Below are 17,210 nucleotides of genomic sequence, written 5' to 3'. Positions count from 1 at the left end.
TCGGAGGAGGTTTCTCGGCTGTGCCGTCCGCGATGCTCTGTTCTCAAAAGTGAGCGCCTGTCGGTGGAACTGCTCCGTGTGGCGACGCTCCCGTGTGTTTAGAATCACCATTTTCTGGTCCCCGTTTCCCGAGCTCATTGCGAAATTCCCGAGCGATGCCCTCCCAGCGCCGCGCGTCCCTGCCGGCTGTAACGGGCGAGTTTAGGGCGTCTTAGCCGTGGCCGCGGGCGGCTCCCGCGCCCCGCGAGCGTTCCCCGACCCTTGGACCCGCGCCCGCGTGCAGGCAGGTGTGCGCCCCGCGCCCTCCCTCGGACAGCGCTCCGTGACGGCAAAGTTGATGGAGACCTTTCTCTACTTACTGAGAGATGCGCCGCGTGACTTGGGGGGGGGGGAACAGTGTAGAACCCAAGGGTTCAAAAGCATTCTAGTGACCAGACGAGGAGGGAGGAGGGGCTCTCTGGAGGCGGCAGGACGGGAGGGGCGGCTACCTGGGCCGGAGCGGCCCGGACTCGGGACGCCACGGGGAGGTTGGAGGGACGGGCGGGAGTGTCCCCGGGGAGAGAGCTCGCCAGGTAGGGTGGCCTCCAAGGCTGACCCGGACGGGCTGATCCAGAAGAGGGAGGGAAAGTTGTCTGGGAGAGAAAGTGCCCCTGCTCTGGATACTCTGGTTGTGTCTACCTCACTGTCCGAGTTCCAGTTCTACCAGGCTCCTGCATCCCGGGGCAAAGGGTCCTTGAGCTAGAACCTTCCCTGTGTTCCCTGATGGCTGGATGAATCCTCCAACTTGGAGAAGGGGAGAAAGGGGGGAGGACTTTGCTAATTTTTGCATAAAGAAGAAAGCAAAGGAAGTGTAGCGTTAGAGAGTAGAAGAAAGGTAGAGTAGAATCCCCAGAAGAGGGCAGATCACCAAACATTGGGAGTGGCTTTGTCAGGAGTTGGCGGCGCCGAGAGCGTTGGGACTGGAGGACGGGAAAGGTAGACCTGGCTCTCGCTGCTGCCTCTGCTGGGTTTCGCATTAAAGGTACAGGCTGTACCCCAAGGACAACAGGGGCCCGTTTTGGAACTTCAGCAGCTCTGTAGTAGGCTGGGAGCTGGGTGACAGCAACGCCCCCCTTTCTTAGGCCTGGAGCCACTGGGCGCGGTCCTGAGTATCACCAAGGCAAGAGAGAGCAGGCGCCAGGGTCAGACCCTCGGCCAGGTTTCAAGGGCTTTTTTTTGGGTAGAAGACGCCTCATCCTTTTCCAGGGAGATAGGGACTAACGCACGGGAAAAGCTGCGGTTCTCCTGGAGTCTGGTTGCTCCTCGCAGCCAGGACGCAGTGCTCAAATCTGTCACCACACAGCTGTCAGCCAAGGGAGGTGGAAGGGAGTCATCTTAGCTTGACCTTTGAAGCTCTTTGCTTTATGACAGGCTACTTGTTCGTTTTTCTCAGCCTTTGGTCTTCCTGAAACCGAAACTGTGTCTGACACTTTAGACTATATAAACTAATGGATGAGTTAAGTCCCAGACAAGATGTGTGTCTGCGTTCACAGAGTCTGCACGTGAAAATGAGACTGAAGAATGTAGCCTGCGCACTTGGCCCTGGAGTCTATAGGATTCCTTCCCCCCTCCATCTAAGCTTTCCAGGATTTCACAGAAAAAAAATCTAAGTACGTAACCCAGTTATAACATAGGGCCCAAGGAAAGTGCATTGAATGTTTCTTGGGTTAACTATGACATTCACAGCATTTGAAATGTCATCTTGAACACCATTTCTGCCTAACGATGTGCTGTGCGCAAATGTGTATTTACACTTATAAAGCCTCTTTTACTATGCTCACTGTTCAGAGCTTTGCCTTTGTAAAGTGCAGCCTTCATAGAAAACAATAGAAGTGTGTTTAGGTAAAAGTTAATTGCCTTTGTCCTCCATTTCTACCTGAGAAATGTACACTTCAAAGTTTGATATGGAAACAGTTTTGTTTTAAATTAAATCAAAATATTCACCTTGACTATTTTGGAAACATTAGTTTTTCAGAGGTCAGATACTTTTCTGTTCGGAATATTCTGATACGCAGAAGAGAAATTCAAATGACAAAACTTTACAAAGCTGGTTCTGTGAAGCTTACTAAGTTAAATGACTCCTGTAAGAGAGTAAAACTCCCAGGAAATATTGTGTGCCTTAAAGAGTCATACCCCAAATCATAAAAATGGAAATTATCCAACAATTAATATTTCCTTTCCATAGTTAATAATACATATTCCTAATTTTATGGACTCAAAACTATGAATTTTTCCAAATAACGTATTTTTTAACTCTAAGGACACGATGAGTTTGTATGTTTTACGCCCAAAACTAAATTTCAAAATATAATTACACTTGAACATGCATCGATACTTGATTTATTATGGACAAGACCCATGCTTTCAAAAATTGAAGTCTGTGAAAAAAAGGCCTGGATATGAGGTCGACTGCATCTGAGATAATTATTGATATGAAACATTGTTTTATGATGAAATGTTCTAATGTGCCTTTTTCTCTTCACAGAGGAGTCCAATTTTGAGTAAGGACAGTAAGGCATTTCTTGTCCTCTAGGTAGAAAGTCAGCCCTGTAAGGGGGGCTTCCGGGTTTAACTAGTCAAAAGAGCTCTTGCCCTGTGTCTCATTGAAGAAGCTAGCAACCTGTTGAGTACAGTCCCTTAGCCCACTGTTTGGACAAAGAAGTAAAATTTAGTAAGCAGGGCATATATAGCAAAATATCCAGTAGGTTCTTGGTTTGCAGCCAAACTAAGAACTCAGTCACTGAAAGCATTAATAATCTGACACTTTGTGTGTTGACTCTAAATTTATCAAAAATAAATGCAGCATTGTGGAGTGATAGTATCATCATCATCATCATCACAGTCATTGTCATCAGCATCACTGTACAAATTTTAGACTACTATACTTTGGCTTACTCTAGACACAGACTTCACATCATTGTTTTCAAGGAATCCATTCAAATACATCAACGTGACTATTCACAGACACACTGTACACAGGCAAAATAGTATCTTCTACAGACATTTTATATTTCTTACTCAAACTCAGGTGAGAGATTGATATTGATGTATATATATACATATCAATATCTAATACAATGTATATATGTGTGTGTGTGTGTGTATATATATATATATATATATATATATATATACACACACACACACATACATACATACATACTATTCAGGTACATACTCAGCAAGTGATCAAATTATCCTGGAGTGCCCACAGTTTAAAGAGGCAGTGTACACTGGTGTTTGTGTGTGTATTACAGACTCGTATTAAGCCTGAATTATTTATAATAAATAACCTCTATCTACATCATTGCTACTCAGAGTACAACGGGCCAATCAGTCACTTTACACCAACTTCACTGTAGGGGAAACAGGGAAATGTGGAAGAACAGATTTGGAGTTTAGAAGAGCACTAATTTTATGAGCTGAGCACCTATTGAGAATTCACTTCGTGCATATTTTTCTTTTAACAACTTATTATAGATTCACCTACCTCTTGCCGTTTTTCCCCTCTTGATTAAAAACCTCAAGACACCTCCATTCCTGGCTTAATGATAATCGATCTGCTTTCTGTAAACACTTTTTCCTTTCTTCTCACAACAGCTTTCCTCAGAGTGTTTGTTGCTGAGATATATTTATGAAAATTTACTCTTTTATAGAAGTTCACTGATTAAAATAAATACAAATGACTGGGCATGGTGGCTCATGCCCATAATCCTAGCACTTTGGGAGGCTGACGCAACATGGTGAAAACCTGTCCCTACTAAAAATTACAAAAAGTCAGCCAGGCGTGGTGAACATGAGCCTGTAGTTCCAGCTACTCAGGAGGCTGAGGCACAAGAATTGCTTGAACTCAGGAGGTGGAAGTTGCTGTGAGCCAAGATCGTGCCATTGCACTCCAACCTGGGTGACAAGGCGAAACTGTCTCAAAATAAGTAAAATAAAATGAAATAAATAGAAATATGTGTATGTGCATTTGTATATTTTGTTCTTTAGAACATTTTACAATTTCTTTGGTCTCCAAGCATGTTAAAACTAGTTTTTAAAGAGAGATTATATCTTACATGGCATGCATTATCAATTTGCCAAAAATTAAATGCGATAAATATATCAAAGATAAAACATATAAATAACTTAGTCATTCTGACCATTCAAAAGTTCTAAAGAATTTTCAGGATCATTACTTCAGATATGAATTCTTTATCTATGGATTTAAGGTGCAGAGGTTATAATGAGTGTTTCATTCTTATCTAGAATATTGTGTGTTCTGGGTGTTGCTTTCTGAAATGGATCTGTGATGTCTATGTTTATTTATCATTTGTATATTCATCCTTTCTCATTAAATACAAATTTACCATATTACAATTTGAGTTATTTGAACTCTAGATTTTTATTCATGGTGACTATTATGCATATTCTTCACACTGTATATACATTTGACACTTCTGTATCTATACATATTTCTGCAAATAATGCTAGTTGTTAGAATTTTCCAGTAAGAAAAGATCTTATGTATCCTCTCCGCAGTCCCTATATTTTACGATATCTGCAGCTATATGTTTGTGTGTGTGACATCTCAGGTATGCGTAGAAACTACTATCTCTATTGGCAATTTTTTTCTTTTTAAAAGAATCCATCTGTCTGCATGTGAACATGCTTGATGTTCTTCAAATTTTAAAAATTAAGAAAACACATGAAAATTAAGGTAATTTTAACAGTAAAAACCAAATACAGAAACATGGCCAGATTTTGCTATTAAATTATTATGTCTATAATTTACCTGGGATTTACCCGGGAGGGGCTGGTAAATCAGAGGGAGATAACAGGATTCACATGGAAGTTTTTATCTTGATTTACAGATGACTACTGGCAAGGTGAACTTTAAAAATGGCATTCCTTTTCTTAGATAACAAAGATAATACTCAGTACTTAAAGAGATCTTTCAAATGACCGAAATTAATAAATAGTGAGCAGGGAAGTGTTATAGTGATCAAATATCTTTGTAAGATCTACATTCCCAGTTTTCTTAAATGTCTTTCAAATGTGCACAATAATGGTGAATATTTTGGATTACTATAAAATACAATACTGAATAAAAAATTAGTTTAGGCTGGGTACAGTGGCTCATGCCTGTAATCCCAGCCTTTTGGGAGGCTGAGGCTGGCACATCACCCAAGGTCAGGAATTTGAGAGCTGTCTGGCCAACACAGTGAAACCCCATCTCTACTAAAACTACAAAAATTAGCTGCGTGTGGTGGCCAGCACCTGTAATCCCAGCTACTCAGGATGCTGAGGCAGGAGAATTGCTTGAACACAAGAGGTGGAGGTTGCAGTGAGCCGAAATCGCACCACCTCACTCTAGTCTGGGCAACAAGAGCAAAACTCTATCTCAAAAAGATAAACAAAATTAGTTTCATGTGAAGCACGTATATTTGACATAAGTGTCATCTTTTTGAAGTATATTTATTAGTTAGCATTGCCCTGTTTGGATCGTAAACCATGTAAATACAGTTGAATAGGACAATTATGTATTTGTATCTTTAGACTGTTTCTATTTACATCAGTTTAGAAACTGTACAAGATAAAAGGCATGCAATACAAACAAAATTAAAATTATCTGTAGTCCCACCGTTTACAGATAATCTCTAGATTTCACACATTTTGAAGAGTAGGGCTACTTTTGAGGAAATCATAATTTCTATCAAACAAGATGAAATAATTAAAAGGGATCATACAATAATTTCTTTAGCCTCAGTTTTATTACTTGTACCTCACTTTAGTCACAGTATTTTCTGTTTTTCTTCAAGGTCTTGTAACTTTGTCCACAGAGCCCACAAATTCTAGATAAGGAGCATTTTCGTTAACTTTCTGCATGTATCCTCATTAGTTTTATTTTAAGATACAGAGCAGGATTATCCTCTAAGTAATTCATTTTTATATTGTTACACTGTTACTCAAGGAGAATATTGCACCTGTAAGAAATGGTATTTTGCTATAAGCAGAGAGCAGAAATTAATTTTTAAAAACTATTGTTTGCATAGTATTTGCAATTATTAGTGATGGTTGTAACCTTTCAACATGTACAAAATATTTTGTCTGCCATTTTGCTGAATTAGTTGCAAAAATTCTTGGTTAAATTTTTTTTTTTTGGCTAAATAGTAAAATTACTGGGAACAAAGACATATTAGTGCTTAGTTTAATTTGAGACTTCATAATACTAACATAATCTCACTGCATTTTGTGTGTACTGTGCATTTTACACCTTGTGAAGACTTTCACACATAATTCTTATAGCAAGTTTTTAAACGTATATTCAATTTTTAACCCCCATTCTATACATAAACTAGAATCTAAAAGAGGTAAGGTGAATCACCCGCAGTTATTGAGACACAGGTTGGGTTTGTGTGTTTGTATATACCAATCTAGGTTTATAACTTCAAGTTCAGTGTGATATCTAATGTACAACAGCTACCACTTTACGGTATATGTAGACAAGTTTAACAGTCGTGTACCCTTCAAAGTCAATGTGTTTCCTTTGGTATCTTGGTGTAAAGCTGATACGATTATTCACTTTACTCAATGCTAAATTATTTAGGTTGCAGATAAAAATGCTGTTTAGTGAAATAATTTATGTCACAATATGGAAGTACTATGCAGATACTTGTCCAGGCTGCATTCAATGGACACAATGTCATTTTCATTGATACCAAACACAAATTCACTAATCTCTCCTTTCAAAAAAAAAAAAAAAAAAAAATAGAGCACCTTTCAAAATGTAGCTGATGTTGCCTGGGTAGAATTTTAAAAGTTATTTAAATAGTTAAATACATTTATTTTACCATTATCTTTATTTATAGAAAGTGATACTTTATTTACCATGGCTTTATAAAAGATGATGATTAAATCAACTTAATGAAAGGCGAGTTCATTTAAAGCAAACCTAAATATAAAAACTATACAGATTAATGGGGATCTGACAAACTAAAAGCTGGCACGTGGTGACATAGTCATTGCATTGACAGTACTCAGCCGTACCATGATCTCAACTCAAGAGGCTGCATTATTTTGTTTCTTATTTTTGTTGCTTGCTGCTTTCAAGGGGCTTAAATCAAAATAAATGTATTTAAATTATGTTCCTTTATTTTAACAAAATCTCTTAATTTTTTAAGTTACCTGCATGCCAGTTGCTTATTCAAATGTGTACATTTATATAGAAAATGTATGACATGTTGATATGGTTTGACTATGTCCCTACCAAAATCTCATCTTGAATTGTGGTTTCCATATTCCCCACATGTCAGGGGAGGGACCTGGTGGAAATTAATTGAATCATGGGGGTGGTTTCTCCCATGCTGTTCTCATGACAGTCAGTGAGTTCTCACAAGAGCTAATGGTTTTATAAGGGGCTTCCCCCTTCACTGGGCACTCATACTTTCTCTTGCTGCCCTGTGAAGAGGTGCCTTCCACCATGATTGTAAGTTCCCTGAGACCTCCCCAGCCATGAAGAACTGTGAGTCAATTTATCCTCTTTCCTTTAAAAATTACCCAGTCTCTGGTATGCTCTTACTGTGTTGTGAGAATGGACTAATATACTTATAGAAATGCATGTAGTAATTTTTTTCCTAGTGATTTTTCCATTGTAAATGTAGAATTGCTTTTGTCTGATTTCTTACTACCCTTTCACATGTTTATGTGTGTATGTGTATATGTGTACACACATAGATACATATATAATGTGTTATATATTTTTATGTATATTTTTTCAATAGAATATGTATGTGTTTTTAATGGCATGTTACTACCCATACACATGGAATTGCTATCTTTCTTGAGTAGATAGTATCCACTCCTCATCTCTGCACCAGAAGGAGATATTCATAAAATGCTTTTATAAAATGCAAGGAAAGTTTTTATTGTATAAACCATTTTATGTCTACATTAGTCTTTACTTGGAAAAATAGATGCAATGTTTGTCTAAAATTGAAAAATTTGTATTTTTCCCCCAGAAAATATAAAAAAAACATAAGTTTAACAGCCTGGCAACCAGTACATTTCATATTTATTTTTGTTTACATAATTCTAGTAAATTTTCACACGTTATACAAAAATAAATCATACTTTTTACATATATATCCTTGCTTTGAAAAATACTCATTTTTGTTTAACTTACTAGCAAACAGTAATACGTTTTCCAGAGTGTTTTAAAGACCCTGGGGTAGTTCTGTAGAAAGCATCCATGTAATTTTACTTATTCTTTCATAGACTTTATCACATATTTGGAATCTTTTAAGTGTTGACTATGGAAGTCTTCTAAATAAAAGTACATCTCGTGCCGAGTCATGATACTGAATTTACCTAGAAGCTACCAATTTTATGTATAAGTATGAAATGTACTATTCTAGACATTTAAAACTGGACAATTATTTAGTACTCTGAAGGCCACTCAGCACATTCTGTTGTTTTCTGATACCTCACATAATTAAATTATCTATATTACTTATCTCTTTATTTAAAAAAAATTACTGTCAACCATGACTGCATTTAAGAGTGACTTGCAGAGGTTGATCCTTCAGCCTGGTCTTTCTTCACTGAAGTGGCCTGGCTGGAGTTGAGCATGGGTTTACTTTAAAGTTCCTTCAAGTGTTTTTAATGTGACACCAGAGTTGCTAATTGTTGTCATAAAATGATAACTTTTTTTTAGGAAATAGAGAAAATATGTAACATGTTAGACTCCTCTAAACTGCTAACTACACTGTTGTTAGTGCCAATACCTCTGAAATGTAAAGTTAATTATCCATTAAATCCTCATGTAACACTAAGTTCCTGACAGTCTATAGTGCTTTATAATGTGAACACAGAACAAATACAACAAATAATTTCTTTGATGTACAGAAATTCACTTCATGAACAGTGTGACAAACATGAGTTAATTCTTCCTAAAAACTGGATTGTGCCTTCTGGGCTCTGTTAATAATGACTGATGCTTCTGCCAGCAATGTGGATGCTCTTGAAAGATTTCCATCATCTAATTTGTATATTGCCATCTAAGTAATTAAAACACCATGGCTGTTTAAATTGTGCTTAAGACTCACCAAGTTCTAAACAATGCAATCATGGTTTTCCCAATGGGAGATTCAGTGCACGAGATTTTATTTTAAAAAATCAGTAGCTCAGACTCAGTTTTGTATTCTTCATAAGTCTGGGCTTGTGGTTGTGAAAGACAGTTGCTACTGTGCAACACCTTGCTCCTGATATCTGTGAGGTTTCTGTTTTATGTCCTTTCTTTTGTTCCTTGTTTCCTACTTAAAGAGATAGGGCATAAATGGATGGATAGGAAGAGAGAAAATTGAAGCAATTTATAGCATATACATCTTGAGTCCATGCAGATAGTAGGTACCCTTGTGGTTTTTAGAGAAAGTGACCATCAAGCTGGCAAATGATGAATAAAGAAGGGTTTGTTAAAAGTTCTATGCATAAGAAACAACATATCCAGACAACAGTACATGTCTAGATGAGATGAGTGTGGAGTAATGAGAAAAGATCCAGAATAAGGGCGCTTGTGGTATTCTAAGAAGCTGGGAAATTACTGATGTGTTTTACAAGAGGGTTTAAATGCTCACTTTCAAATTAACAAAACCCCTGAGGCTGGGGTAGAATAGACTGTAGGGAAATAGAACTGTTGGCAAGGAGCCAACTAGAAATGACTTTCAGTATCTAGGAAAGGTACTGAGTGATTCTAAGGGCTAGCCAGAATGGAGAACCATTGCTATATAGAAGTATTTTGTTTTTCTAGCTCTCAGAAAAAATGAGTCTTTCACCTGTTATTGCCTGCTTGAGAATCCATCTGGCAGTCTTATTTTTGCCTTTGGAAAATGATTAGTCTGTTTTCCTCTGTCTGCTTTTAACATCTTCTTTATCTTTGGTTTTCGGGGATTTTGTTATGACATATAGAAATACAGATTTCATTCTATTCATCTTTCTTGAGGTGTATAGGGCTTTTTGATTCTATGGCTTGATATCATTCATCAGTTTTGAAATATTATTCACCATTACCTCCTCAATTATCAATTCTGTCCATTCTTTCTCTTCTTCCTTATATGTAAGAAAGCAGAGATATGGCAAGTAATTAATACCATATTGAGTGTCTTTATGCTTTTACTCTTTCACCTCTTTGCCTATCAAATCTTCAAGATAAATATTTTTCTTGCATTTTTTTCAGTTTGCTAATTTTCTATTCAGCTGTGAATAATCTGTTAAAACTATTCGTTGCTGTCAATTTCAGTGATTTTATTTTCATGTCTAGAATTGTCATTTGGTTCATTAAAATGTATTATAAGAATAAATTATCAATTTTATCTTTGGTAGTTTTCAATGCCTTCGAATGCTTATTTTTGTATATGTGCAACGTTTGTGATTATGAACATGTGGACTTTCTTGAGTTACTTGGTACACCATGATCAGAAATGGAACTTTCTCACTGGTTAATTTCTTTTTGTGGAAATAGAGGTCATGTGATCTTCCAAAACTCCACTGAGAGCCAATAGAGTTGGATATGGCTTTTTCCTCATTGTGAGACCCTCTGCCTGTGATAATTTTGACTTGGAATATTCTCAAAGCAAGTTATCTACCTCCGTTGTAGAACTATGGCTTGTGATAATGAAGGTGAAGAAAAATGAAGATGTTTGAGTGATAGAGGTAACCACAGCTGTTGCATGTGGTATATGTGTGCCTAACTTGCTTCTGTATAAAGATGGGGGAGTGTGAAATGAGAAAAGAAGCAATGATAAGCCTGTTCAAGCATTTGACTTAATGAATAGAACCAAATAGTCTTACCCCTTAAAGCAGTGGCTCTTAACCATGGCTGCCTATTAAAATCGTAGGAGAAGATTTTTGAGGGTTATTTTTTCTCTTTTGCTTGTTTTAGTGAACAGCAATGAAAAGACCCACTCCCAGAAATTCTACCTTAATTCATCTCTGGGCAGAAGATTATCTGTTTTGGGCATGGTTTTTATCTCAAGTGATTCTAGAATAAATGAAGTACATTTTACCAGAATAATTTTCAGTGCAAGCTGTTTATCACCATGTATTTCCACAGAACCCTAGTAAGCTAGGATAAATAGGTTAAAATATGCCTCCATAACTAAAATAATAATAATAATAAGACTGGCTATATTGACACATTTGTCACTTCTTCATTTCATCCAGAATTTGAGTCTCTTTCCCATATTTGGAGAGTCCCACATTATGAATAGTGAAGGTAGCAAATAAGGTCTTGCATTAAAGATGATATGCGAAAAATACTTCTCTCTCTTACAGCTGGAGCACAAGAACATGAGCTGGGTTTTACAAATTACAGGAACCTAGGGCCAACTTTGAGTTAGTGACAAAAGAGGCAAGACAGTGGAGGACTCTTTACAGGGGATGACATAGTAATCATTTCTGCTGGATCAGTGTAATGACACAAAAGTAGAAACAATGCAAATTATTTCACCTATCGTCTCGAAGCGGTATCCTCATCAAGCCGCTTTAGTAACGCTAGAGAACATTTATGGTTGCTTAGTCTTGAGCCTGGTTCTCTAGTCCTCTGTTCCTTTTTAGAAATAATAAAAAATTTAACAAATTCCTTTCTATATATATCAGGTGTCAGCTTCTGTTGCTTGCAACTAATAGATATAACTGATAAAACAGCATTATTGGAAGTGACTCAATTAAGTTTTAAAATATTTTTAAATCGTCAATGTTTAGAGTAGTGAATATTAAATAGTGTCTTTAGCAATAAGTAGATAGAATTCATTTCTCTTCTGTTTACTGTTAGCTTAGATATTAGCGCATCATTAGTGAATTCTGCCCTTCACACATGGGGATTTGTAGGAGCTTTGATATAAGGATACATCCAGATTATATAATTATGGAAAAGTTTGTTTTAAGTAGGAACCCACACAAATACACATATTTTTGACAGAGGTGAAACACTAGTTTGATAAAGAGGAATGCCTTTCTAACAAATGTTACTTAAGTAATTGAATATCCATAAGCAAACTCAGTGAAACTTCACGTTAACCTCATACCTTGTAACTCAAAACAGATCACAGACTTAAATGTAAAACATAAAGCTATAACATTTTTTGGAAAAAACATTCAAAGAAAATCTAGGACTAGGTGGAATTTTTAGACGTGACACCAAAATCATGATCCATAAAAGGGAAAATTGACAAATTCTTCTTGCTGAAGTTAAAAACTTTTGTTCTGTGAAAGACCCTGTTAAAAGGATGAAAAGACAAGCTATTTACTGGCAGAAAATACTTACAGACTATACATCTCTGACAAAAATCTAGTATAAAACACTCTAAAAACTGTACAATAATTTTTTTAAAAAAATGCAGTTCAACCAGAAAAAGGGCAAAGGGCATCAACATTGCACCAAACTTGACGTATTTACAAATAAGCACATAAACAGATGTCTGACATCATTAACCATTAGGAAGATGCAAATTAAAACTACCAAGAGTTAATTATACACCTATCGGAAAGGCTAAAATAAAGTGACAGTACCACATGCTGGCAAGAATGCAGAGAAGCAGGATAGCTGGATCACTCATACATTACTAGTGGGAATATAAAATGGTTCAGACACTCTGGAAAACAATTTGGCAATTTCTTAACCTACATATGCAAAAATGAGACTTAGCAATTGCACTCCTGGACATTCACTTCAGAGAAATGAAAACTTCTCACATACAAACCTATTCATGAATGTTCATGGCTGCTTCATTTGAAATAGTAACAAACTGAAGATTAACCAGATGTCCATCATTAGGTGAATGATTAAACAAGCTGTAGTTCCCCAAATTATGCAGTACTACACAGCAGTAACAAAGGATCAAATTATTGATACATACAGTAAGAAATTCAGAAAATTATGGTGGGTGTTTGTAAAAACAATAGTCATCAAACATCACATACTGTGCATTTTCATTCCATTAACATTCTTTTTTTTTTTTTATTGCGTTTTAGGTTTTGGGGTACATGTGATGAACATGCAAGATTGTTGCATAGGTACACACATGGCAGTGAATTATAGAAAGGAATTGGTTGGTAGTAAGAGATTATGGACAGAAGAGTGGGAACTGGGTTTGTATGTGAGGTAGAAATGGTTATAAAAGCAGAGTATGGGGAATCTTTCTGATGGTTGAAATGTTCTGTATCTTGAATGTAATGTCAATATTTTGGTTATAAAATGAGACGATAATTTTATAAGTAGTTACCATGGGGAAAATTGGATAAAGCGCATGTAGGGTTGTTCTATATTGTTTCTCACAAATGCATGTGTAACAACAGTTATCTTAAAATTAAAAGTCTAATTAGAAAATGTAAGAGGGGGCATCAAAACCTAGCCTCATTTTACAACATGATAAGCCATCCATTGGGGCACAATTATAGCGGAAGTAGTGTAGAAAAGTGGAAAAAGTATAATCTTTTAGATCAGTTGAGGGATTTAATTAATAACTTGTCAATTATGAATTGCATAACGTATGTTAAGTTTCAAATACCTCCAAGTCTCACTTTTCTTAATTACGTATTACGTAGAAGAACACCAACCTCATTGTGTCTTGTTAACATTGAGTAAAATAATTTACAAGATCTAAAACAGTGCTTAGTCTATGATGCTCAAACCGTTGAATAATAGAATTGATTGACGATACCAAAAGCCTTGTGGGACAGACCTTTGAAAGGAATCTATTTCTTGGCAGCCTTTCTGAACCAGGGTTTCATAAGAGAAGAAACTCTTACTTCCTCCAGTTTTCCAATGTATGTAATGAGTTAACTTCCTTCCTGTATGGAAAATGGTGGCAACTGTGCAATGTTTGTGAACTGAGGAAAATAATGACTCCAATAATTTTTTGTAAGTCTTAATTCTCTCATGAAACTCAGGTTGAGAGAGGCCAAATTTTGATTGATGGGCTGTCATTTTCTGCATGTCATCAAGAAAACAGATAAAGGAAAAAGGTGTCATTCTGTGATGATTTGAATCATGAGACCCCCTACCTTCCAGTATGAATTTTAAATGATTATTACTGTCTTAAAGATAGGCACCAGATATTTATTTTTACCACAGTTTTACCTCAGTAGCTAAACTCAAAAGTCTGATACGGTGAGTTCATGTAGATAGCCATATTAATATACTATGTAACATTTTGGATTACTTTTTGCAAACATCTGTGGAAGCATGCATTATTTCATTTTCAGTACCTAAAGGTCAATGCATTCATGAGGTAAATTCTGATTTTGGAAGAAAAATCTTAAAAAAAAAAGAAAGCCATATTTTGAGGGTCACAAAAGAGAGGTAAAAAATATTTACCTTAACCCTACGATTTATATATTAAATCCCAAGATTATGAAACATATAAAAGATTAATTTATGGCTTACAGAATTTTAAGGGATTTTAGGTTGACTGTATATTCATATAAACATTTCCAGTGAATACACTCATCATTTACAAATTTATCATGAGGTTAGCTTATTTCACACATTATTAAGGGTACATTTCACAATGTCGTCTTCTGAATCTACTCCGTTTTCTTCTGCTTTCCAGATCTCTAGACAAATTTTTCAGAAGGAAGGGAGGAAGGGAGAAAGGGAGGAAGGGGAGAAAGGGAAGGAGAAAAAAGGAAAGAAGGGAGGGAAGGAAGGAAAAAAGGGAATGAAGGGAGGGAAAAATGGAGGGAAGGAGGGGGAAGCAAACACGTCCTTAAAATGAATGAATATGTTTTTGCTGAGCAGTCTTAATAGGACAACAGTTATTCTGAAACTCAAGCCACCATAGCATGGAAAAGCTAAATTTGTATTTTTGCATACAATTTAACTATCTGTATAAATATATGAATACAGAAGGATAATTAAATGGAATAACTAACTGCATCGCCCCTGTGAAAACATAAAAAATGTCTTTTCATCTGGAGACACTGAGAATTGTTCCCTTCAAAGTGGTGAAAACTGGACATAAAAATGTCTTGTCTTTTGGAGACAGAATTGTTCCCTTCAAAGTAAAGACTTGACATCCTCTACCACTGTTTTTCCTAGAAATACAGCATAAGGGCTGGCTTCTGTTCTTAATAATATATAGACCCCAGTATGCCCCATTGAGAAATTTCACTTAAGAACATGCCCAAGGCCGGGCGCGGTGGCTCAAGCCTGTAATCCCAGCACTTTGGGAGGCCGAGGCGGGTGGATCACGAGGTCGAAAGATCGAGACCATCCTGGTCAACATGGTGAAACCCCATGTCTACTAAAAATACAAAAAAACTAGCTGGGCGTGGTGGCGCGTGCCTGTAATCCCAGCTACTTAGGAGGCTGAGGCAGGAGAATTGCCTGAGCCCAGGAGGCGGAGGTTGCGGTGAGCCGAGATCGCGCCATTGCACTCCAGCCTGGGTAACAAGAGCGAAACTCCGTCTCAAAAAAAAAAAAAAAAAAAAAAAAAAAAAGAACATGCCCAAATCTTACTCCCTCCCTCTAGAATGTATCACCTCTCTTCCTCAACCTAGAAGTTTTCTACTGTCTCTAAGCTCATAGGGTTATTATTTGTAATCTAGGGTCACCACACAGGGCTGCGAGGGTTGTGCCCAGCACAAATCTAAGAGAGTGCATTTATGTAGACTATGATGTGATCCCTTTGAAATTGTATATATAATCCCGGCTGTTTGAATACTGTTTGAATGCATTGTTTTCAAGCTTGCATGTATTTGCCTTTGGCCTCATAAACCAGTTTAGGTTGTTGGAATGTTACGGCGATTATGCCGTTTTAAATTTTTTAATTTTTGATGTTTATGGATACATAATAGTTTACATATTTATGGAATACATGTAATATTTTTATATAATAATGCAGTGTATAATGATGGAATCTTGGTGACTGAGATATTCATGACCTCAAACATTTATCATTTATGTCAAGAACATCCAACTCAACTCTTCTAGTTCTTTTGAAATATACAATAAATTATTAACTTTACTATAGCCGGCCAATTGCACTACCAAACGCTAGGTCTTATCCTCTTATCTAACTGTATTTTTGTGCTCAGTAATCAGCCTTCCCTCTCTACTACTTTTCCGAACCTCTGATACCCGCTGTTCTGTCCACTATGTCCATGAGATCAGTACTGTATCTCTTATATATTGTGAGACATATGATGTTTGTCTTTCTGTGCATGGCTTATTTCACTTAACATAATGACCTCCATTTTCATCCACGTTGCTGCAAATGACAGGACTTCATTCTTTGGTATGGAGGAAGAACATTGCATTGTGTATAGCTACCACATTTTCTTTATTAATTCATCTACTGATAAATACTTAGGTTTATACTATATCTTGGTTATTGTGAATAGTGCTGCAATAAACATGGGAGTCATATCTTTTTGATATACAGATTTCCTTTCTTTTGGGTATATACCAAGAGATTGGATTGCTCTATTTTCAAATTTTGAGGAACCTCCATGCTGTATTTTAGATGGAAAGAATTTTTATTTCCATCAACAGTGTACAAACATTCCCTTTCCTCGGCATCCTCACCAGCATTGGTTATTTCCCGTCTTCTTCATAGTAGCCCTTCTGACTGGGGTGAGATAATGTCTCATTATGGTTTCTATTTGTTTACGTTGCTGCTGAGTTGTTTGGGTTATTTATGCATCCTGGTTATTAATCCTTGGTCAGTTGAATAGTTTCACGAAATTTTTTTCCTCTTGTGTAGGTTTTCTCTTCACTTGGCTGATTGTTTCCTTTGCTGTGCAGAAGCTTTTAAACTTGATGTGATCCCGTTTTTGCTTTGGTTGTCTGCTTTTGAGGCCTTATTCAAGAAATCTTTTCTCAAACAAGTGTCCTGAAGCATTTCCCTAATGTTTTGTTCTAGTAGTTTCATAATTTTAGGTCTTATTTAAGCTATTAATTTGATTTGATTCATGTATATGTTGATAGACAGGGGTCTAGTTTCCTTCCTCTGGATATGGTCTAGACAGTTTTTGGTGTTTGTTTTGTACCTTGGGGATTATTTCACTTCATTTTATGTCAAATGTAAATGGATGATCTTTTATTACAATATCTAATAAATTTTATATTTTCATTTAAGCCTGATGCATGATGACAGCTTTTCTCAGTGAGTTCTGAGAAATATGTAAAG

The 17,210-nt window shown here is 36.7% G+C and overlaps 1 protein-coding gene across 1 annotated transcript in view; it reads left to right on the top strand.

The window, feature by feature from the left end:
- Nucleotides 1–17,210, top strand: part of DOK6 (docking protein 6) — a 456,281-nt gene that overhangs the window by 460 nt on the left and 438,611 nt on the right. The gene's annotated exons all lie outside the window — the stretch shown is intronic.

Source organism: Saimiri boliviensis, chromosome 13 (genome assembly GCF_048565385.1).
Source record: "Saimiri boliviensis isolate mSaiBol1 chromosome 13, mSaiBol1.pri, whole genome shotgun sequence".
Lineage (NCBI taxonomy): Eukaryota > Metazoa > Chordata > Mammalia > Primates > Cebidae > Saimiri > Saimiri boliviensis.
Note: the sequence above shows the minus strand (reverse complement) of the source record. Positions and strands in the feature narration are given on the sequence as shown.